The 18,617-nt window shown below is 41.7% G+C and overlaps 86 pseudogenes; all 86 read right to left on the reverse strand.

Annotated features, from left to right (window-relative positions):
• Positions 1–35: 35 nt before the first annotated feature.
• Positions 36–154, reverse strand: LOC142679214 (5S ribosomal RNA; annotated as a pseudogene).
• A 67-nt stretch (positions 155–221) lies between these two features.
• Positions 222–340, reverse strand: LOC142678129 (5S ribosomal RNA; annotated as a pseudogene).
• Positions 341–405: 65 nt separating this feature from the next.
• LOC142677807 (5S ribosomal RNA) lies at positions 406–524 on the reverse strand (annotated as a pseudogene).
• Positions 525–783: 259 nt separating this feature from the next.
• Positions 784–902, reverse strand: LOC142679798 (5S ribosomal RNA; annotated as a pseudogene).
• Positions 903–1,155: 253 nt separating this feature from the next.
• Positions 1,156–1,274, reverse strand: LOC142678572 (5S ribosomal RNA; annotated as a pseudogene).
• Positions 1,275–1,341: 67 nt separating this feature from the next.
• LOC142677990 (5S ribosomal RNA) lies at positions 1,342–1,460 on the reverse strand (annotated as a pseudogene).
• A 252-nt stretch (positions 1,461–1,712) lies between these two features.
• Positions 1,713–1,831, reverse strand: LOC142678262 (5S ribosomal RNA; annotated as a pseudogene).
• Positions 1,832–1,896: 65 nt separating this feature from the next.
• On the reverse strand, positions 1,897–2,015 carry LOC142679974 (5S ribosomal RNA; annotated as a pseudogene).
• Positions 2,016–2,082: 67 nt separating this feature from the next.
• LOC142679006 (5S ribosomal RNA) lies at positions 2,083–2,201 on the reverse strand (annotated as a pseudogene).
• A 67-nt stretch (positions 2,202–2,268) lies between these two features.
• Positions 2,269–2,387, reverse strand: LOC142678689 (5S ribosomal RNA; annotated as a pseudogene).
• Positions 2,388–2,452: 65 nt separating this feature from the next.
• On the reverse strand, positions 2,453–2,571 carry LOC142678843 (5S ribosomal RNA; annotated as a pseudogene).
• Positions 2,572–2,638: 67 nt separating this feature from the next.
• LOC142678100 (5S ribosomal RNA) lies at positions 2,639–2,757 on the reverse strand (annotated as a pseudogene).
• Positions 2,758–2,824: 67 nt separating this feature from the next.
• Positions 2,825–2,943, reverse strand: LOC142677950 (5S ribosomal RNA; annotated as a pseudogene).
• A 67-nt stretch (positions 2,944–3,010) lies between these two features.
• On the reverse strand, positions 3,011–3,129 carry LOC142679768 (5S ribosomal RNA; annotated as a pseudogene).
• A 67-nt stretch (positions 3,130–3,196) lies between these two features.
• LOC142678819 (5S ribosomal RNA) lies at positions 3,197–3,315 on the reverse strand (annotated as a pseudogene).
• A 253-nt stretch (positions 3,316–3,568) lies between these two features.
• LOC142678663 (5S ribosomal RNA) lies at positions 3,569–3,687 on the reverse strand (annotated as a pseudogene).
• Positions 3,688–3,754: 67 nt separating this feature from the next.
• On the reverse strand, positions 3,755–3,873 carry LOC142677944 (5S ribosomal RNA; annotated as a pseudogene).
• Positions 3,874–4,125: 252 nt separating this feature from the next.
• LOC142679107 (5S ribosomal RNA) lies at positions 4,126–4,244 on the reverse strand (annotated as a pseudogene).
• Positions 4,245–4,311: 67 nt separating this feature from the next.
• On the reverse strand, positions 4,312–4,430 carry LOC142680040 (5S ribosomal RNA; annotated as a pseudogene).
• Positions 4,431–4,497: 67 nt separating this feature from the next.
• Positions 4,498–4,616, reverse strand: LOC142679881 (5S ribosomal RNA; annotated as a pseudogene).
• A 67-nt stretch (positions 4,617–4,683) lies between these two features.
• LOC142679250 (5S ribosomal RNA) lies at positions 4,684–4,802 on the reverse strand (annotated as a pseudogene).
• Positions 4,803–5,055: 253 nt separating this feature from the next.
• Positions 5,056–5,174, reverse strand: LOC142679237 (5S ribosomal RNA; annotated as a pseudogene).
• A 67-nt stretch (positions 5,175–5,241) lies between these two features.
• Positions 5,242–5,360, reverse strand: LOC142678860 (5S ribosomal RNA; annotated as a pseudogene).
• A 67-nt stretch (positions 5,361–5,427) lies between these two features.
• Positions 5,428–5,546, reverse strand: LOC142679069 (5S ribosomal RNA; annotated as a pseudogene).
• Positions 5,547–5,613: 67 nt separating this feature from the next.
• LOC142678342 (5S ribosomal RNA) lies at positions 5,614–5,732 on the reverse strand (annotated as a pseudogene).
• Positions 5,733–5,799: 67 nt separating this feature from the next.
• On the reverse strand, positions 5,800–5,918 carry LOC142678978 (5S ribosomal RNA; annotated as a pseudogene).
• A 67-nt stretch (positions 5,919–5,985) lies between these two features.
• On the reverse strand, positions 5,986–6,104 carry LOC142678855 (5S ribosomal RNA; annotated as a pseudogene).
• A 253-nt stretch (positions 6,105–6,357) lies between these two features.
• On the reverse strand, positions 6,358–6,476 carry LOC142677991 (5S ribosomal RNA; annotated as a pseudogene).
• Positions 6,477–6,543: 67 nt separating this feature from the next.
• On the reverse strand, positions 6,544–6,662 carry LOC142678974 (5S ribosomal RNA; annotated as a pseudogene).
• Positions 6,663–6,729: 67 nt separating this feature from the next.
• On the reverse strand, positions 6,730–6,848 carry LOC142678675 (5S ribosomal RNA; annotated as a pseudogene).
• A 67-nt stretch (positions 6,849–6,915) lies between these two features.
• LOC142680041 (5S ribosomal RNA) lies at positions 6,916–7,034 on the reverse strand (annotated as a pseudogene).
• A 67-nt stretch (positions 7,035–7,101) lies between these two features.
• On the reverse strand, positions 7,102–7,220 carry LOC142678495 (5S ribosomal RNA; annotated as a pseudogene).
• A 439-nt stretch (positions 7,221–7,659) lies between these two features.
• Positions 7,660–7,778, reverse strand: LOC142678834 (5S ribosomal RNA; annotated as a pseudogene).
• Positions 7,779–7,845: 67 nt separating this feature from the next.
• On the reverse strand, positions 7,846–7,964 carry LOC142679332 (5S ribosomal RNA; annotated as a pseudogene).
• A 67-nt stretch (positions 7,965–8,031) lies between these two features.
• On the reverse strand, positions 8,032–8,150 carry LOC142678206 (5S ribosomal RNA; annotated as a pseudogene).
• A 67-nt stretch (positions 8,151–8,217) lies between these two features.
• Positions 8,218–8,336, reverse strand: LOC142677826 (5S ribosomal RNA; annotated as a pseudogene).
• A 67-nt stretch (positions 8,337–8,403) lies between these two features.
• Positions 8,404–8,522, reverse strand: LOC142678688 (5S ribosomal RNA; annotated as a pseudogene).
• A 67-nt stretch (positions 8,523–8,589) lies between these two features.
• On the reverse strand, positions 8,590–8,708 carry LOC142678700 (5S ribosomal RNA; annotated as a pseudogene).
• Positions 8,709–8,775: 67 nt separating this feature from the next.
• LOC142677827 (5S ribosomal RNA) lies at positions 8,776–8,894 on the reverse strand (annotated as a pseudogene).
• A 67-nt stretch (positions 8,895–8,961) lies between these two features.
• LOC142678050 (5S ribosomal RNA) lies at positions 8,962–9,080 on the reverse strand (annotated as a pseudogene).
• Positions 9,081–9,147: 67 nt separating this feature from the next.
• LOC142678670 (5S ribosomal RNA) lies at positions 9,148–9,266 on the reverse strand (annotated as a pseudogene).
• Positions 9,267–9,333: 67 nt separating this feature from the next.
• Positions 9,334–9,452, reverse strand: LOC142679103 (5S ribosomal RNA; annotated as a pseudogene).
• Positions 9,453–9,705: 253 nt separating this feature from the next.
• On the reverse strand, positions 9,706–9,824 carry LOC142678480 (5S ribosomal RNA; annotated as a pseudogene).
• A 67-nt stretch (positions 9,825–9,891) lies between these two features.
• LOC142680042 (5S ribosomal RNA) lies at positions 9,892–10,010 on the reverse strand (annotated as a pseudogene).
• Positions 10,011–10,077: 67 nt separating this feature from the next.
• Positions 10,078–10,196, reverse strand: LOC142678496 (5S ribosomal RNA; annotated as a pseudogene).
• Positions 10,197–10,449: 253 nt separating this feature from the next.
• Positions 10,450–10,568, reverse strand: LOC142679198 (5S ribosomal RNA; annotated as a pseudogene).
• A 67-nt stretch (positions 10,569–10,635) lies between these two features.
• On the reverse strand, positions 10,636–10,754 carry LOC142677992 (5S ribosomal RNA; annotated as a pseudogene).
• A 67-nt stretch (positions 10,755–10,821) lies between these two features.
• On the reverse strand, positions 10,822–10,940 carry LOC142679333 (5S ribosomal RNA; annotated as a pseudogene).
• Positions 10,941–11,007: 67 nt separating this feature from the next.
• Positions 11,008–11,126, reverse strand: LOC142678712 (5S ribosomal RNA; annotated as a pseudogene).
• Positions 11,127–11,193: 67 nt separating this feature from the next.
• On the reverse strand, positions 11,194–11,312 carry LOC142678724 (5S ribosomal RNA; annotated as a pseudogene).
• A 67-nt stretch (positions 11,313–11,379) lies between these two features.
• On the reverse strand, positions 11,380–11,498 carry LOC142677715 (5S ribosomal RNA; annotated as a pseudogene).
• Positions 11,499–11,565: 67 nt separating this feature from the next.
• On the reverse strand, positions 11,566–11,684 carry LOC142677828 (5S ribosomal RNA; annotated as a pseudogene).
• Positions 11,685–11,751: 67 nt separating this feature from the next.
• On the reverse strand, positions 11,752–11,870 carry LOC142678051 (5S ribosomal RNA; annotated as a pseudogene).
• Positions 11,871–11,937: 67 nt separating this feature from the next.
• LOC142677969 (5S ribosomal RNA) lies at positions 11,938–12,056 on the reverse strand (annotated as a pseudogene).
• A 67-nt stretch (positions 12,057–12,123) lies between these two features.
• Positions 12,124–12,242, reverse strand: LOC142679104 (5S ribosomal RNA; annotated as a pseudogene).
• A 253-nt stretch (positions 12,243–12,495) lies between these two features.
• Positions 12,496–12,614, reverse strand: LOC142678481 (5S ribosomal RNA; annotated as a pseudogene).
• Positions 12,615–12,681: 67 nt separating this feature from the next.
• Positions 12,682–12,800, reverse strand: LOC142678567 (5S ribosomal RNA; annotated as a pseudogene).
• Positions 12,801–12,867: 67 nt separating this feature from the next.
• LOC142678736 (5S ribosomal RNA) lies at positions 12,868–12,986 on the reverse strand (annotated as a pseudogene).
• A 67-nt stretch (positions 12,987–13,053) lies between these two features.
• LOC142679882 (5S ribosomal RNA) lies at positions 13,054–13,172 on the reverse strand (annotated as a pseudogene).
• Positions 13,173–13,239: 67 nt separating this feature from the next.
• LOC142680018 (5S ribosomal RNA) lies at positions 13,240–13,358 on the reverse strand (annotated as a pseudogene).
• A 67-nt stretch (positions 13,359–13,425) lies between these two features.
• On the reverse strand, positions 13,426–13,544 carry LOC142677973 (5S ribosomal RNA; annotated as a pseudogene).
• A 67-nt stretch (positions 13,545–13,611) lies between these two features.
• Positions 13,612–13,730, reverse strand: LOC142679105 (5S ribosomal RNA; annotated as a pseudogene).
• Positions 13,731–13,797: 67 nt separating this feature from the next.
• On the reverse strand, positions 13,798–13,916 carry LOC142679028 (5S ribosomal RNA; annotated as a pseudogene).
• Positions 13,917–13,983: 67 nt separating this feature from the next.
• LOC142679173 (5S ribosomal RNA) lies at positions 13,984–14,102 on the reverse strand (annotated as a pseudogene).
• A 67-nt stretch (positions 14,103–14,169) lies between these two features.
• On the reverse strand, positions 14,170–14,288 carry LOC142678035 (5S ribosomal RNA; annotated as a pseudogene).
• A 67-nt stretch (positions 14,289–14,355) lies between these two features.
• Positions 14,356–14,474, reverse strand: LOC142679733 (5S ribosomal RNA; annotated as a pseudogene).
• Positions 14,475–14,541: 67 nt separating this feature from the next.
• Positions 14,542–14,660, reverse strand: LOC142679215 (5S ribosomal RNA; annotated as a pseudogene).
• Positions 14,661–14,727: 67 nt separating this feature from the next.
• LOC142678870 (5S ribosomal RNA) lies at positions 14,728–14,846 on the reverse strand (annotated as a pseudogene).
• Positions 14,847–14,911: 65 nt separating this feature from the next.
• On the reverse strand, positions 14,912–15,030 carry LOC142679799 (5S ribosomal RNA; annotated as a pseudogene).
• A 67-nt stretch (positions 15,031–15,097) lies between these two features.
• LOC142679174 (5S ribosomal RNA) lies at positions 15,098–15,216 on the reverse strand (annotated as a pseudogene).
• A 67-nt stretch (positions 15,217–15,283) lies between these two features.
• On the reverse strand, positions 15,284–15,402 carry LOC142678055 (5S ribosomal RNA; annotated as a pseudogene).
• A 67-nt stretch (positions 15,403–15,469) lies between these two features.
• LOC142679746 (5S ribosomal RNA) lies at positions 15,470–15,588 on the reverse strand (annotated as a pseudogene).
• A 253-nt stretch (positions 15,589–15,841) lies between these two features.
• Positions 15,842–15,960, reverse strand: LOC142678507 (5S ribosomal RNA; annotated as a pseudogene).
• Positions 15,961–16,025: 65 nt separating this feature from the next.
• Positions 16,026–16,144, reverse strand: LOC142679800 (5S ribosomal RNA; annotated as a pseudogene).
• A 253-nt stretch (positions 16,145–16,397) lies between these two features.
• LOC142678735 (5S ribosomal RNA) lies at positions 16,398–16,516 on the reverse strand (annotated as a pseudogene).
• Positions 16,517–16,583: 67 nt separating this feature from the next.
• On the reverse strand, positions 16,584–16,702 carry LOC142678830 (5S ribosomal RNA; annotated as a pseudogene).
• A 67-nt stretch (positions 16,703–16,769) lies between these two features.
• Positions 16,770–16,888, reverse strand: LOC142679143 (5S ribosomal RNA; annotated as a pseudogene).
• Positions 16,889–16,955: 67 nt separating this feature from the next.
• Positions 16,956–17,074, reverse strand: LOC142678445 (5S ribosomal RNA; annotated as a pseudogene).
• A 67-nt stretch (positions 17,075–17,141) lies between these two features.
• LOC142678386 (5S ribosomal RNA) lies at positions 17,142–17,260 on the reverse strand (annotated as a pseudogene).
• Positions 17,261–17,327: 67 nt separating this feature from the next.
• Positions 17,328–17,446, reverse strand: LOC142679298 (5S ribosomal RNA; annotated as a pseudogene).
• Positions 17,447–17,513: 67 nt separating this feature from the next.
• Positions 17,514–17,632, reverse strand: LOC142678749 (5S ribosomal RNA; annotated as a pseudogene).
• Positions 17,633–17,699: 67 nt separating this feature from the next.
• On the reverse strand, positions 17,700–17,818 carry LOC142679185 (5S ribosomal RNA; annotated as a pseudogene).
• Positions 17,819–17,885: 67 nt separating this feature from the next.
• Positions 17,886–18,004, reverse strand: LOC142677880 (5S ribosomal RNA; annotated as a pseudogene).
• A 67-nt stretch (positions 18,005–18,071) lies between these two features.
• LOC142679884 (5S ribosomal RNA) lies at positions 18,072–18,190 on the reverse strand (annotated as a pseudogene).
• Positions 18,191–18,257: 67 nt separating this feature from the next.
• On the reverse strand, positions 18,258–18,376 carry LOC142678915 (5S ribosomal RNA; annotated as a pseudogene).
• Positions 18,377–18,443: 67 nt separating this feature from the next.
• LOC142678761 (5S ribosomal RNA) lies at positions 18,444–18,562 on the reverse strand (annotated as a pseudogene).
• Positions 18,563–18,617: the final 55 nt, after the last annotated feature.

The raw sequence follows: 18,617 nt of genomic DNA on the forward strand, positions 1-18,617 counted from the left end.
CTATTGTGAAACAAAATCTAAACAACATAATAAAAAGTCAACCGCACCACGGATTCCCAGACAGTCTCACACACTGGTACTAGCGAGGCCTTAAGCTGTGTAACTTCTGCGATCTGACGAGAGCAGGGACATTCAGTTTAGAATGGCCATTGACATTAAATGCTTTAATCCATAGTCCTTTTTAATCGATTGTGAAACAAAATCTAAACGACATAATAAAAATTCAACCACACCACGAATTCCCAGACAGTCTCCCACACTGGTACTAGCGAGGCCTTAAGCTGTGTAACTTCTGCGTTCTGACGAGAGCAGGCACATTCAGCTTAGAATGGCCATTGACGTTAAATGCTTTAATCCATAGTCCTATTTAATCTATTGTGAAACAAAATCTAAACGACAATAAAAAGTCAACCGCACCACGGATTCCCAGACAGTCTCCCATGCTGGTACTAGCGAGGCCTTAAGCTGTGTAACTTCTGCGATCTGACGAGAGCAAGGACATTCAGCTTAGAATGGCCATTGACATTAAATGCTTAAATGCTTTAATCCATAGTCCTTTTTAATCGATTGTGAAACAAAATCTAAACGACATAATAAAAATTCAACCGCACCACGGATTCCCAGACAGTCTCCCACACTGGTACTAGCGAGGCCTTAAGCTGTGTAACTTCTGCGATATGACGAGAGCAGGCACATTCAGCTTAGAATGGCCATAGACATTAAATGCTTTAATCCATAGTCCTTTTTAATCTATTGTGAAACAAAATCTAAACGACAATAAAAAGTCAACCGCACCACGGATTCCCAGACAGTCTCCCATGCTGGTACTAGCGAGGCCTTAAGCTGTGTAACTTCTGCGATCTGACGAGAGCAGGGACATTCAGCTTAGAATGGCCATTGACATTAAATGCTTTAATCCATAGTCCTTTTTAATCGATTGTGAAACAAAATCTAAACGACATAATAAAAATTCAACCGCACCACGGATTCCCAGACAGTCTCCCACACTGGTACTAGCGAGGCCTTAAGCTGTGTAACTTCTGCGATATGACGAGAGCAGGCACATTCAGCTTAGAATGGCCATAGACATTAAATGCTTTAATCCATAGTCCTTTTTAATCGATTGTGAAACAAAATCTAAACGACATAATAAAAAGTCAACCGCACCATGGATTCCCAGACAGTCTCCCACACTGGTACTAGCGGGGCCTTAAGCTGTGTAACTTCTGCGATCTGACGAGAGCAGGGACATTCAGCTTAGAATGGCCATTGACATTAAATGCTTTAATCCATAGTCCTTTTTAATCGATTGTGAAACAAAATCTAAACGACATAATAAAAATTCAACCGCACCACGGATTCCCAGACAGTCTCCCACACTGGTACTAGCGAGGCCTTAAGCTGTGTAACTTCTGCGATCTGACGAGAGCAGGCACATTCAGCTTAGAATGGCCATTGACGTTAAATGCTTTAATCCATAGTCCTATTTAATCTATTGTGAAACAAAATGTAAACGACATAATAAAAATTCAACCCACCACGGATTCCCAGACAGTCTCCCACACTGGTACTAGCGAGGACTTAAGCTGTGTAACTTCTGCGATCTGACGAGAGCAGGGACATTCAGCTTAGAATGGCCATTGACATTAAATGCTTTAATCCATAGTCCTTTTTAATCGATTGTGAAACAAAATCTAAACGACATAATAAAAATTCAACCACACCACGGATTCCCAGACAGTCTCCCACACTGGTACTAGCGAGGCCTTAAGCTGTGTAACTTCTGCGTTCTGACGAGAGCAGGCACATTCAGCTTAGAATGGCCATTGACGTTAAATGCTTTAATCCATAGTCCTATTTAATCTATTGTGAAACAAAATCTAAACGACAATAAAAAGTCAACCGCACCACGGATTCCCAGACAGTCTCCCACGCTGGTACTAGCGAGGCCTTAAGCTGTGTAACTTCTGCGATCTGACGAGAGCAGGGACATTCAGCTTAGAATGGCCATTGACATTAAATGCTTTAATCCATAGTCCTTTTTAATCGATTGTGAAACAAAATCTAAACGACATAATAAAAATTCAACCGCACCACGGATTCCCAGACAGTCTCCCACACTGGTACTAGTGAGGCCTTAAGCTGTGTAACTTCTGCGATCTGACGAGAGCAGGGACATTCAGTTTAGAATGGCCATTGACATTAAATGCTTTAATCCATAGTCCTTTTTAATCGATTGTGAAACAAAATCTAAAAGACATAATAAAAATTCAACCACACCACGAATTCCCAGACAGTCTCCCACACTGGTACTAGTGAGGCCTTAAACTGTGTAACTTCTGCGTTCTGACGAGAGCAGGCACATTCAGCTTAGAATGGCCATTGACGTTAAATGCTTTAATCCATAGTCCTATTTAATCTATTGTGAAACAAAATCTAAACGACAATAAAAAGTCAACCGCACCACGGATTCCCAGACAGTCTCCCATGCTGGTACTAGCGAGGCCTTAAGCTGTGTAACTTCTGTGATCTAACGAGAGCAGGCACATTCAGTTTAGAATGGCCATTGACATTAAATGCTTTAATCCATAGTCCTTTTTAATCGATTGTGAAACAAAATCTAAACGACATAATAAAAAGACAACCGCACCACGGATTCCCAGACAGTCTCCCACACTGGTACTAGCGAGGCCTTAAGCTGTGTAACTTCTGCGATCTGACGAGAACAGGCACATTCAGCTTAGAATGGCCATTGACATTAAAAGCCTTAATCCATAGTCCTATTTAATCTATTGTGAAACAAAATCTAAACAACATAATAAAAAGTCAACCACACCACGGATTCCCAGACAGTCTCCCACACTAGTACTAGCAAGGCCTTAAGCTGTGTAACTTCTGCGATCTGACGAGAGCAGGCACATTCAGCTTAGAATGGCCATTGACATTAAATGCTTTAATCCATAGTCCTTTTTAATCGATTGTGAAACAAAATCTAAGCGACATAATAAAAAGTCAACCGCACCACGAATTCCCAGACAGTCTCCCACACAGGTACTAGCGAGGCCTTAAGCTGTGTAACTTCTGCGATCTGACGAGAGCAGGCACATTCAGCTTAGAATGGCCATTGACATTAAAAGCCTTAATCCATAGTCCTATTTAATCTATTGTGAAACAAAATCTAAACAACATAATAAAAAGAAAACCACACCACGGATTCCCAGACAGTCTCCCACACTGGTACTAGCGAGGCCTTAAGCTGTGTAACTTCTGCGATCTGACGAGAGCAGGCACATTCAGCTTAGAATGGCCATTGACGTTAAATGCTTTAATCCATAGTCCTATTTAATCTATTGTGAAACAAAATCTAAACGACATAATAAAAAGTCAACCACACCCCGGATTCCCAGACAGTCTCCCACACTGGTACTAGCGAGGCGTTAAGCTGTGTAACTTCTGCAATCTAACGAGAGCAGGCACATTCAGCTTAGAATGGCCATTGCCATTAAAAGCCTTAATCCATAGTCCTATTTAATCTATTGTGAAACAAAATCTAAACAACATAATAAAAAGTCAACCGCACCACGGATTCCCAGACAGTCTCCCACACTGGTACTAGCGAGGCCTTAAGCTGTGTAACTTCTGCGATCTGACGAGAGCAGGCACATTCAGCTTAGAATGGCCATTGACATTAAATGCCTTAATCCATAGTCCTATTTAATCTATTGTGAAACAAAATCTAAACAACATAATAAAAAGTCAACCACACCACGGATTCCCAGACAGTCTCCCACACTGGTACTAGCGAGGCCTTAAGCTGTGTAACTTCTGCGATCTGACGAGAGCAGGGACATTCAGCTTAGAATGGCCATTGACATTAAATGCTTAATCCATAGTCCTTTTTAATCGATTGTGAAACAAAATCTAAACGACATAATAAAAATTCTACCGCACCACGGATTCCCAGACAGTCTCCAACACTGGTACTAGCGAGGCCTTAAGCTGTGTAACTTCTGCGTTCTGACGAGAGAAGGCACATTCAGCTTAGAATGGCCATTGACGTTAAATGTTTTAATCCATAGTCCTATTTAATCTATTGTGAAACAAAATCTAAACGACATAATAAAAAGTCAACCGCACCACGGATTCCCAGACAGTCTCCCACAATGGTACTAGCAAGGCCTTAAGCTGTGTACCTTCTGCGAACTGACGAGAGCAGGCACATTCAGCTTAGAATGGCCATTGACATTAAATGCTTTAATCCATAGTCCTTTTTAATTGATTGTGAAACAAAATCTAAACGACATAATAAAAAGTCAACCGCACCACGGATTCCCAGACAGTCTCCCACACTGGTACTAGCAAGGCCTTAAGCTGTGTAACTTCTGCGATCTGACGAGAGCAGGCACATTCAGCTTAGAATGGCCATTGACAATAAATGCTTTAATCCATAGTCCTTTTTAATCGATTGTGAAACAAAATCTAAACGACATAATAAAAAGTCAACCGCACCACGGATTCCCAGACAGTCTCCCACACTGGTACTAGCGAGGCCTTAAGCTGTGTAACTTCTGCGATCTGACGAGAGCAGGGACATTCAGCTTAGAATGGCCATTGACATTAAATGCTTTAATCCATAGTCCTTTTTAATCGATTGTGAAACAAAATATAAACGACATAATAAAAATTCAACCGCACCATGGATTCCCAGACAGTCTCCCACACTGGTACTAGCGAGGCCTTAAGCTGTGTAACTTCTGCGATCGGACGAGAGCAGGAACATTCAGATTAGAATGGCCATTGACGTTAAATGGTTTAATCCATAGTCCTATTTAATCTATTGTGAAACTAAATCTTAACGACATAATAAAAAGTCAACCACACCACGGATTCCCAGACAGTCTCCCACACTGGTACTAGTGAGGCGTTAAGCTGTGTAACTTCTGCGATCTAACGAGAGCAGGCACATTCAGCTTAGAATTGCCATTAACATTAAATGCTTTAATCCATAGTCCTTTTTAATCGATTGTGAAACAAAATCTAAACGACATAATAAAAAGTCAACCGCACCACGGATTCCCAGACAGTCTCCCACACTGGTACTAGCGAGGCCTTAAGCTGTGTAACTTCTGCGATCTGACGAGAGCAGGTACATTCAGCTTAGAATGGCCATTGACATCAAAAACCTTAATCCATAGTCCTATTTAATCTATTGTGAAACAAAATCTAAACGACATAATTAAAAGTCAGCCGCACCACGGATTCCCAGACAGTCTCCCACACTGGTACTAGCGAGGCCTTAAGCTGTGTAACTTCTGCGATCTGACAAGAGCAGGCACATTCAGCTTAGAATGGCCATTGACAATAAATGCTTTAATCCATAGTCCTTTTTAATCGATTGTGAAACAAAATCTAAACGACATAATAAAAAGTCAACCGCACCACGGATTCCCAGACAGTCTCCCACACTGGTACTAGCGAGGCCTTAAGCTGTGTAACTTCTGCGATTTGACGATAGCAGGCACATTCAGCTTAGAATAGCCATTGACATTAAAGGCTTTAATCCATAGTCCTTTTTAATCGATTGTGAAACAAAATCTAAACGACATAATAAAAATTCAACCACACCACGGATTCCCAGACAGTCTCCCACACTGGTACTAGCGAGGCCTTAAGCTGTGTAACTTCTGCGTTCTGACGAGAGCAGGCACATTCAGCTTAGAATGGCTATTGACGTTAAATGCTTTAATCCATAGTCCTATTTAATCTATTGTGAAACATAATCTAAACGACATAATAAAAAGTCAACCGCACCACGGATTCCCAGACAGTCTCCCACACTGGTACTAGCGAGGCCTTAAGCTGTGTAACTTCTGCAATCTGACGAAAGCAGGCACATTCAGCTTAGAATTGCCATTGACATTCAATGCTTTAATCCATAGTCCTTTTTAATCGATTGTGAAACAAAATCTAAACGACATAATAAAAAGTCAACCGCAACACGGATTCCCAGACAGTCTCCCACACTGGTACTAGCCAGGCCTTAAGCCGTGTAACTTCTGCGATCTGATGATAGCAGGTACATTCGGCTTAGAATGGCCATTGACATCAAAAACCTTAATCCATAGTCCTATTTAATCTATTGTGAAATAAAATCTAAACGACATAATAAAAAGTCAGCCGCACCACGGATTCCCAGACAGTCTCCCACACTGGTAGTAGTGAGGCCATAAACTGTGTAACTTCTGCGATCTGACGAGAGCAGGGACATTCAGCTTAGAATGGCCATTGACATTAAATGCTTTAATCCATAGTCCTTTTTAATCGATTGTGAAACAAAATCTAAACGACATAATAAAAATTCAACCGCACCACGGATTCCCAGACAGTCTCCCACACTGGTACTAGCGAGGCCTTAAGCTGTGTAACTTCTGCGATCTGACGAGAGCAGGCACATTCAGCTTAGAATGGCCATTGACGTTAAATGCTTTAATCCATAGTCCTATTTAATCTATTGTGAAACAAAATCTAAATGACATAATAAAAAGTCAACCGCACCACGGATTCCCAGACAGCCTCCCACACTGGTACTAGCGAGGACTTAAGCTGTGTAACTTCTGCGATCTGACGAGAGCAGGCACATTCAGCTTAGAATGGCCATAGACATTAAATGCTTTAATCCATAGTACTTTTTAATCGATTGTGAAACAAAATCTAAACGACATAATAAAAAGTCAACCGCACCACGGATTCCCAGACAGTCTCCCACACTGGTACTAGCGAGGCCTTAAGCTGTGTAACTTCTGCGATCTGACGAGAGCAGGCACATTCAGCTTAGAATGGCCATTGACGTTAAATGCTTTAATCCATAGTCCTATTTAATCTATTGTGAAACAAAATCTAAACGACATAATAAAAAGTCAACCGCACCACGGATTCCCAGACAGTCTCCCACACTGGTACTAGCAAGGCCTTAAGCTGTGTAACTTCTGCGATCTGACGAGAGCAGGCACATTCAGCTTAGAATGGCCATTGACAATAAATGCATTAATCCATACTCCTATTTAATCTATTGTGAAACATAATCTAAACGACATAATAAAAAGTCAACCGCACCACGGATTCCCAGACAGTCTCCCACACTGGTACTAGCGAGGCCTTAAGCTGTGTAACTTCTGCAATCTGACGAGAGCAGGCACATTCAGCTTAGAATTGCCATTGACATTCAATGCTTTAATCCATAGTCCTTTTTAATCGATTGTGAAACAAAATCTAAACGACATAATAAAAAGTCAACCGCAACACGGATTCCCAGACAGTCTCCCACACTGGTACTAGCCAGGCCTTAAGCTGTGTAACTTCTGCGATCTGACGATAGCAGGTACATTCGGCTTAGAATGGCCATTGACATCAAAAACCTTAATCCATAGTCCTATTTAATCTATTGTGAAACAAAATCGAAACGACATAATAAAAAGTCAGCCGCACCACGGATTCCCAGACAGTCTCCCACACTGGTAGTAGTGAGGCCTTAAGCTGTGTAACTTCTGCGATCTGACGAGAGCAGGGACATTCAGCTTAGAGTGGCCATTGACATTAAATGCTTTAATCCATAGTCCTTTTTAATCGATTGTGAAACAAAATCTAAACGACATAATAAAAATTCAACCGCACCACGGATTCCCAGACAGTCTCCCACACTGGTATTAGCGAGGCCTTAAGCTGTGTAACTTCTGCGATCTGACGAGAGCAGGCACATTCAGCTTAGAATGGCCATTGACTTTAAATGCTTTAATCCATAGTCCTATTTAATCTATTGTGAAACAAAATCTAAACGACATAATAAAAATTCAACCGCACCATGGATTCCCAGACAGTCTCCCACACTGGTACTAGCGAGGCCTTAAGCTGTGTAACTTCTGCGTTCTGACCAGAGCAGGCACATTCAGCTTAGAATGGCCATTGACGTTAAATGCTTTAATCCATAGTCCTATTTAATCTATTGTGAAACAAAATCTAAACGACATAATAAAAAGTCAACCGCACCACGGATTCCCAGACAGTCTCCCACACTGGTACTAGCGAGGCCTTACGCTGTGTAACTTCTGCGATCTGACGAGAGCAGGCACATTCAGCTTAGAATGGCCATTGACATTAAATGCTTTAATCCATAGTACTTTTTAATCGATTGTGAAACAAAATCTAAACGACATAATAAAAAGTCAACCGCACCACGGATTCCCAGACAGTCTCCCACACTGGTACTAGCGAGGCCTTAAGCTGTGTAACTTCTGCGATCTGACGAGAGCAGGGACATTCAGCTTAGAATAGCCATTGACATTAAATGCTTTAATCCATAGTCCTTTTTAATCGATTGTGAAACAAAATCTAAACGACATAATAAAAAGTCAACCGCACCACGGATTCCCAGACAGTCTCCCACACTGGTACTAGCGAGGCCTTAAGCTGTGTAACTTCTGCGATCTGACGAGAGCAGGCACATTCAGCTTAGAATGGCCATTGACGTTAAATGCTTTAATCCATAGTCCTATTTAATCTATTGTGAAACAAAATCTAAACGACATAATAAAAAGTCAACCGCACCACGGATTCCCAGACAGTCTCCCACACTGGTACTAGCGAGGCCTTAAGCTGTGTAACTTCTGCGATCTGACGAGAGCAGGCACATTCAGCTTAGAATGGCCATTGACATTAAATGCTTTAATCCATAGTACTTTTTAATCGATTGTGAAACAAAATCTAAACGACATAATAAAAAGTCAACCGCACCACGGATTCCCAGACAGTCTCCCACACTGGTACTAGCGAGGCCTTAAGCTGTGTAACTTCTGCGATCTGACGAGAGCAGGGACATTCAGCTTAGAATAGCCATTGACATTAAATGCTTTAATCCATAGTCCTTTTTAATCGATTGTGAAACAAAATCTAAACGACATAATAAAAAGTCAACCGCACCACGGATTCCCAGACAGTCTCCCACACTGGTACTAGCGAGGCCTTAAGCTGTGTAACTTCTGCGATCTGACGAGAGCAGGCACATTTAGCTTAGAATGGCCATTGACGTTAAATGCTTTAATCCATAGTCCTATTTAATCTATTGTGAAACAAAATCTAAACGACATAATAAAAAGTCAACCGCACCACGGATTCCCAGACAATCTCCCACACTGGTACTAGCGAGGCCTTAAGCTGTATAACTTCTGCAATCTGACGAGAGCAGGCACATTCAGCTTAGAATGGCCATTGACATTAAATGCTTTAATCCATAGTCCTTTTTAATCGATTGTGAAACAAAATCTAAACGACATAATAAAAAGTCAACCGCACCATGGATTCCCAGACAGTCTCCCACACTGGTACTAGCGAGGCCTTAAGCTGTGTAACTTCTGCTATCTGACGAGAGCAGGGACATTCAGCTTAGAATGGCCATTGACATTAAATGCTTTAATCCACAGTCCTTTTTAATCGATTGTGAAACAAAATCTAAACGACATAATAAAAATGCAACCGCACCACGGATTCCCAGACAGTCTCCCACACTGGTACTAGCGAGGATTTAAGCTGTGTAACTTCTGCTATCTGACGAGAGCAGGCACATTCAGCTTAGAATAGCCATTGACATTAAAGGCTTTAATCCATAGTCCTTTTTAATCGATTGTGAAACAAAATCTGAACGACATAATAAAAATTCAACCACACCACGGATTCCCAGACAGTCTCCCACACTGGTACTAGCGAGGCCTTAAGCTGTGTAACTTCTGCGATCTGACGAGAGCAGGCACATTCAGCTTAGAATGGCCATTGACGTTAAATGCTTTAATCCATAGTCCTATTTAATCTATTGTGAAACAAAATCTAAACGACATAATAAAAAGTCAACCGCACCACGGATTCCCAGACAGTCTCCCACACTGGTACTAGCAAGGCCTTAAGCTGTGTAACTTCTGCGATCTGACGAGAGCAGGCACATTCAGCTTAGAATGGCCATTGACAATAAATGCATTAATCCATACTCCTATTTAATCTATTGTGAAACATAATCTAAACGACATAATAAAAAGTCAACCGCACCACGGATTCCCAGACAGTCTCCCACACTGGTACTAGCGAGGCCTTAAGCTGTGTAACTTCTGCAATCTGACGAGAGCAGGCACATTCAGCTTAGAATTGCCATTGACATTCAATGCTTTAATCCATAGTCCTTTTTAATCGATTGTGAAACAAAATCTAAACGACATAATAAAAAGTCAACCGCAACACGGATTCCCAGACAGTCTCCCACACTGGTACTAGCCAGGCCTTAAGCTGTGTAACTTCTGCGATCTGACGATAGCAGGTACATTCGGCTTAGAATGGCCATTGACATCAAAAACCTTAATCCATAGTCCTATTTAATCTATTGTGAAACAAAATCGAAACGACATAATAAAAAGTCAGCCGCACCACGGATTCCCAGACAGTCTCCCACACTGGTAGTAGTGAGGCCTTAAGCTGTGTAACTTCTGCGATCTGACGAGAGCAGGGACATTCAGCTTAGAATGGCCATTGACATTAAATGCTTTAATCCATAGTCCTTTTTAATCGATTGTGAAACAAAATCTAAACGACATAATAAAAATTCAACCGCACCACGGATTCCCAGACAGTCTCCCACACTGGTACTAGCGAGGCCTTAAGCTGTGTAACTTCTGCGATCTGACGAGAGCAGGCACATTCAGCTTAGAATGGCCATTGACTTTAAATGCTTTTATCCATAGTCCTATTTAATCTATTGTGAAACAAAATCTAAACGACATAATAAAAATTCAACCGCACCATGGATTCCCAGACAGTCTCCCACACTGGTACTAGCGAGGCCTTAAGCTGTGTAACTTCTGCGTTCTGACCAGAGCAGGCACATTCAGCTTAGAATGGCCATTGACGTTAAATGCTTTAATCCATAGTCCTATTTAATCTATTGTGAAACAAAATCTAAACGACATAATAAAAAGTCAACCGCACCACGGATTCCCAGACAGTCTCCCACACTGGTACTAGCGAGGCCTTAAGCTGTGTAACTTCTGCGATCTGACGAGAGCAGGCACATTCAGCTTAGAATGGCCATTGACATTAAATGCTTTAATCCATAGTACTTTTTAATCGATTGTGAAACAAAATCTAAACGACATAATAAAAAGTCAACCGCACCACGGATTCCCAGACAGTCTCCCACACTGGTACTAGCGAGGCCTTAAGCTGTGTAACTTCTGCGATCTGACGAGAGCAGGCACATTCAGCTTAGAATGGCCATTGACGTTAAATGCTTTAATCCATAGTCCTATTTAATCTATTGTGAAACAAAATCTAAACGACATAATAAAAAGTCAACCGCACCACGGATTCCCAGACAGTCTCCCACACTGGTACTAGCGAGGCCTTAAGCTGTGTAACTTCTGCGATCTGAGGAGAGCAGGCACATTCAGCTTAGAATGGCCATTGACATTAAATGCTTTAATCCATAGTACTTTTTAATCGATTGTGAAACAAAATCTAAACGACATAATAAAAAGTCAACCGCACCACGGATTCCCAGACAGTCTCCCACACTGGTACTAGCGAGGCCTTAAGCTGTGTAACTTCTGCGATCTGACGAGAGCAGGGACATTCAGCTTAGAATAGCCATTGACATTAAATGCTTTAATCCATAGTCCTTTTTAATCGATTGTGAAACAAAATCTAAACGACATAATAAAAAGTCAACCGCACCACGGATTCCCAGACAGTCTCCCACACTGGTACTAGCGAGGCCTTAAGCTGTGTAACTTCTGCGATCTGACGAGAGCAGGCACATTTAGCTTAGAATGGCCATTGACGTTAAATGCTTTAATCCATAGTCCTATTTAATCTATTGTGAAACAAAATCTAAACGACATAATAAAAAGTCAACCGCACCACGGATTCCCAGACAGTCTCCCACACTGGTACTAGCGAGGCCTTAAGCTGTATAACTTCTGCAATCTGACGAGAGCAGGCACATTCAGCTTAGAATGGCCATTGACATTAAATGCTTTAATCCATAGTCCTTTTTAATCGATTGTGAAACAAAATCTAAACGACATAATAAAAAGTCAACCGCACCATGGATTCCCAGACAGTCTCCCACACTGGTACTAGCGAGGCCTTAAGCTGTGTAACTTCTGCTATCTGACGAGAGCAGGGACATTCAGCTTAGAATGGCCATTGACATTAAATGCTTTAATCCACAGTCCTTTTTAATCGATTGTGAAACAAAATCTAAACGACATAATAAAAATGCAACCGCACCACGGATTCCCAGACAGTCTCCCACACTGGTACTAGCGAGGATTTAAGCTGTGTAACTTCTGCTATCTGACGAGAGCAGGCACATTCAGCTTAGAATAGCCATTGACATTAAAGGCTTTAATCCATAGTCCTTTTTAATCGATTGTGAAACAAAATCTGAACGACATAATAAAAATTCAACCACACCACGGATTCCCAGACAGTCTCCCACACTGGTACTAGCGAGGCCTTAAGCTGTGTAACTTCTGCGATCTGACGAGAGCAGGCACATTCAGCTTAGAATGGCCATTGACTTTAAATGCTTTAATCCATAGTCCTATTTAATCTATTGTGAAACAAAATCTAAACGACATAATAAAAAGGCAACCGCACCACGGATTCCCAGACAGTCTCCCACACTGGTACTAGCGAGGCCTTAAGCTGTGTAACTTCTGCGTTCTGACCAGAGCAGGCACATTCAGCTTAGAATGGCCATTGACGTTAAATGCTTTAATCCATAGTCCTATTTAATCTATTGTGAAACAAAATCTAAACGACATAATAAAAAGTCAACCGCACCACGGATTCCCAGACAGTCTCCCACACTGGTACTAGCGAGGCCTTAAGCTGTGTAACTTCTGCGATCTGACGAGAGCAGGCACATTCAGCTTAGAATGGCCATTGACATTAAATGCTTTAATCCATAGTACTTTTTAATCGATTGTGAAACAAAATCTAAACGACATAATAAAAAGTCAACCGCACCACGGATTCCCAGACAGTCTCCCACACTGGTACTAGCGAGGCCTTAAGCTGTGTAACTTCTGCGATCTGACGAGAGCAGGGACATTCAGCTTAGAATGGCCATTGACATTAAATGCTTTAATCCATAGTCCTTTTTAATCGATTGTGAAACAAAATCTAAACGACATAATAAAAAGTCAACCGCACCACGGATTCCCAGACAGTCTCCCACACTGGTACTAGCGAGGCCTTAAGCTGTGTAACTTCTGCGATCTGACGAGAACAGGCACATTCAGCTTAGAATGGCCATTGACATTAAATGCTTTAATCCATAGTCCTATTTAATCTATTGTGAAACAAAATCTAAACGACATAATAAAAAGTCAACCGCACCACGGATTCCCAGACAGTCTCCCACACTGGTACTAGCGAGGCCTTAAGCTGTGTAACTTCTGCAATCTGACGAGAGCAGGCACATTCAGCTTAGAATGGCCATTGACATTAAATGCTTTAATCCATAGTCCTTTTTAATCGATTGTGAAACAAAATCTAAACGACATAATAAAAAGTCAACCGCACCATGGATTCCCAGACAGTCTCCCACACTGGTACTAGCGAGGCCTTAAGCTGTGTAACTTCTGCTATCTGACGAGAGCAGGGACATTCAGCTTAGAATGGCCATTGACATTAAATGCTTTAATCCACAGTCCTTTTTAATCGATTGTGAAACAAAATCTAAACGACATAATAAAAATGCAACCGCACCACGGATTCCCAGACAGTCTCCCACACTGGTACTAGCGAGGCCTTAAGCTGTGTAACTACTGCGATCTGACGAGAGCAGGGACATTCAGCTTAGAATGGCCATTGACATTAAATGCTTTAATCCATAGTCCTTTTTAATCGATTGTGAAACAAAATCTAAACGACATAATAAAAATTCAACCGCACCACGGATTCCCAGACAGTCTCCCACACTGGTACTAGCGAGGCCTTAAGCTGTGTAACTTCTGCGATCTGACGAGAGAAGGCACATTCAGCTTAGAATGGCCATTGACATTAAATGCTTTAATCCATAGTCCTTTTTAATCGATTGTGAAACAAAATCTAAACTACATAATAAAAAGTCAACCGCACCACGGATTCCCAGACAGTCTCCCACACTGGTACTAGCGGGGCCTTAAGCTGTGTAACTTCTGCGATCTGACGAGAGCAGGGACATTCAACTTAGAATGGCCATTGACATTAAATGCCTTAATCCATAGTCCTTTTTAATCGATTGTGAAACAAAATCTAAACGACATAATAAAAAGTCAACCGCACCACGGATTCCCAGACAGTCTCCCACACTGGTACTAGCGAGGCCTTAAGCTGCGTAACTTCTGCGATCTGACGAGAGCAGGCACATTCAGCTTAGAATGGCCATTGACATTAAAAGCCTTAATCCATAGTCCTATTTAATCTATTGTGAAACAAAATCTAAACAACATAATAAAAAGTCAACCGCACCACGGATTCCCAGACAGTCTCACACACTGGTACTAGCGAGGCCTTAAGCTGTGTAACTTCTGCGATCTGACGAGAGCAGGGACATTCAGTTTAGAATGGCCATTGACATTAAATGCTTTAATCCATAGTCCTTTTTAATCGATTGTGAAACAAAATCTAAACGACATAATAAAAATTCAACCACACCACGAATTCCCAGACAGTCTCCCACACTGGTACTAGCGAGGCCTTAAGCTGTGTAACTTCTGCGTTCTGACAAGAGCAGGCACATTCAGCTTAGAATGGCCATTGACGTTAAATGCTTTAATCCATAGTCCTATTTAATCTATTGTGAAACAAAATCTAAACGACAATAAAAAGTCAACCGCACCACGGATTCCCAGACAGTCTCCCATGCTGGTACTAGCGAGGCCTTAAGCTGTGTAACTTCTGCGATCTGACGAGAGCAGGGACATTCAGCTTAGAATGGCCATTGACATTAAATGCTTTAATCCATAGTCCTTTTTAATCGATTGTGAAACAAAATCTAAACGACATAATAAAAATTCAACCGCACCACGGATTCCCAGACAGTCTCCCACACTGGTACTAGCGAGGCCTTAAGCTGTGTAACTTCTGCGATCTGACGAGAGAAGGCACATTCAGCTTAGAATGGCCATTGACATTAAATGCGTTAATCCATAGTCCTTTTTAATCGATTGTGAAACAAAATCTAAACTACATAATAAAAAGTCAACCGCACCACGGATTCCCAGACAGTCTCCCACACTGGTACTAGCGGGGCCTTAAGCTGTGTAACTTCTGCGATCTGACGAGAGCAGGGACATTCAGCTTAGAATGGCCACTGACATTAAATGCCTTAATCCATAGTCCTTTTTAATCGATTGTGAAACAAAATCTAAACGACATAATAAAAAGTCAACCGCACCACGGATTCCCAGACAGTCTCCCACACTGGTACTAGCGAGGCCTTAAGCTGCGTAACTTCTGCGATCTGACGAGAGCAGGCACATTCAGCTTAGAATGGCCATTGACATTAAAAGCCTTAATCCATAGTCCTATTTAATCTATTGTGAAACAAAATCTAAACAACATAATAAAAAGTCAACCGCACCACGGATTCCCAGACAGCCTCACACACTGGTACTAGCGAGGCCTTAAGCTGTGTAACTTCTGCGATCTGACGAGAGCAGGGACATTCAGTTTAGAATGGCCATTGACATTAAATGCTTTAATCCATAGTCCTTTTTAATCGATTGTGAAACAAAATCTAAACGACATAATAAAAATTCAACCACACCACGAATTCCCAGACAGTCTCCCACACTGGTACTGGCGAGGCCTTAAGCTGTGTAACTTCTGCGTTCTGACGAGAGCAGGCACATTCAGCTTAGAATGGCCATTGACGTTAAATGCTTTAATCCATAGTCCTATTTAATCTATTGTGAAACAAAATCTAAACGACAATAAAAAGTCAACCGCACCACGGATTCCCAGACAGTCTCCCATGCTGGTACTAGCGAGGCCTTAAGCTGTGTAACTTCTGCGATCTGACGAGAGCAGGGACATTCAGCTTAGAATGGCCATTGACATTAAATGCTTTAATCCATAGTCCTTTTTAATCGATTGTGAAACAAAATCTAAACGACATAATAAAAATTCAACCGCACCACGGATTCCCAGACAGTCTCCCACACTGGTACTAGCGAGGCCTTAAGCTGTGTAACTTCTGCGATATGACGAGAGCAGGCACATTCAGCTTAGAATGGCCATAGACATTAAATGCTTTAATCCATAGTCCTTTTTAATCGATTGTGAAACAAAATCTAAACGACATAATAAAAATTCAACCGCACCACGGATTCCCAGACAGTCTCCCACACTGGTACTAGCGAGGCCTTAAGCTGTGTAACTTCTGCAATCTGACGAGAGCAGGCACATTCAGCTTAGAATGGCCATTGACATTAAATGCTTTAATCCATAGTCCTTTTTAATCGATTGTGAAACAAAATCTAAACGACATAATAAAAATTCAACCACACCACGGATTCCCAGACAGTCTCCAACGCTGGTACTAGCGGGGCCTTAAGCTGTGTAACTTCTGCGTTCTGACGAGAGCAGGCACATTCAGCTTAGAATGGCCATTGACGTTAAATGCTTTAATCCATAGTCCTATTTAAACTGTTGTGAAACAAAATCTAAACGACATAATAAAAAGTAAACCGCACCACGGATTCCCAGACAGTCTCCCACACTGGCACTAGCGAGGCCTTAAGCTGTGTAACTTCTGCGATCTGACGAGAGCAGGCACACTCAGCTTAGAATGGCCATTGACATTAAATGCTTTAATCCATAGTCCTTTTTAATCGATTGTGAAACAAAATCTAAACGACATAATAAAAAGTCAACCGCTCCACGGATTCCCAGACAGTCTCCCACACTGGTACTAGCGAGGCCTTAAGCTGTGTAATTTCTGCGTTCTGACGAGAGCAGGCACATTGAGCTTAGAATGGCCATTGACTTTAAATGCTTTAATCCATAGTCCTATTTAATCTATTGTGAAACAAAATTTAAATGATATAATAAAAAGTCAACCGCACCACGGATTCCCAGACAGTCTCCCACACTGGTACTAGCGAGGCCTTAAGCTGTGTAACTTCTGCGATTTGACGAGAGCAGGCACATTCAGCTTAGAATGGCCATTGACATTAAATGCTTTAATCCATAGTCCTTTTTAATCTATTGTGAAACAAAATCTAAACGACATAATAAAAAGTCAACCGCACCACGGATTCCCAGACAGTCTCCCACACTGGTACTAGCGAGGCGTTAAGCTGTGTAACTTCTGTGATCTAACGAGAGCAGGCACATTCAGCTTAGAATGGCCATTGACATTAAGTGCTTTAATCCATAGTCCTTTTTAATCGATTGTGAAACAAAATCTAAACGCCATAATAAAAAGTCAACCGCACCACGGATTCCCAGACAGTCTCCCACACTGGTACTAGCGAGGCCTTAAGCTGTGTAACTTCTGCGATCTGACGAGAGCAGGCACATTCAGCTTAGAATGGCCATTGACATTAAATGCTTTAATTCATAGTCCTTTTTAATCGAATGTGAAACAAAATCTAAACGACATAATAAAAATTCAACCGCACCACGGATTCCCAGACAGTCTCCCACACTGGTACTAGCGAGGCATTAAGCTGTGTAACTTCTGCGATCTAACGAGAGCAGGCACATTCAGCTTAGAATGGCCATTGACATTAAATGCTTTAATCCATAGTCCTTTTTAATCGATTTTGAAACAAAATCTAAACGACATAATAAAAAGTCAACCGCACCACGAATTCCCAGACAGTCTCCCACACTGGTACTAGCGAGGCCTTAAGCTGTGTAACCTCTGCGATCTGACGAGAGCAGGCACATTCAGCTTAGAATGGCCATTGACATTAAATGCTTTAATCCACAGTCCTATTTAATCTATTGTGAAACAAAATCTAAACAACATAATAAAAAGTCAACCGCACCACGGATTCCCAGACAGTCTCCCACACTGGTACTAGCGAGGCCTTAAGCTGTGTAACTTCTGCGATCTGACGAGAGCAGGGACATTCAGCTTAGAATGGCCATTGACATTAAATGCTTTAATCCATAGTCCTTTTTAATCGATTCTGAAACAAAATCTAAACGACATAATAAAAATTCAACCGCACCACGGATTCCCAGACAGTCTCCAACGCTGGTACTAGCTAGGCCTTAAGCTGTGTAACTTCTGCGTTCTGACGAGAGCAGGCACATTCAGCTTAGAATGGCCATTGACGTTAAATGCTTTAATCGATAGTCCTATTTAATCTATTGTGAAACAAAATCTAAACAACATAATAAAAAGTCAACCGCACCACGGATTCCCAGACAGTCTCCCACACTGGTACTAGCGAGGCCTTAAGCTGTGTAACTTCTGCGATCTGACGAGAGCAGGCACATTCAGCTTAGAATGGCCATTGACATTAAAAGCCTTAATCCATAGTCCTAATTAATCTATTGTGAAACAAAATCTAAAC

Source organism: Rhinoderma darwinii, assembly GCF_050947455.1.
Source record: "Rhinoderma darwinii isolate aRhiDar2 chromosome 2 unlocalized genomic scaffold, aRhiDar2.hap1 SUPER_2_unloc_55, whole genome shotgun sequence".
Taxonomy (NCBI): Eukaryota; Metazoa; Chordata; class Amphibia; order Anura; family Rhinodermatidae; genus Rhinoderma; species Rhinoderma darwinii.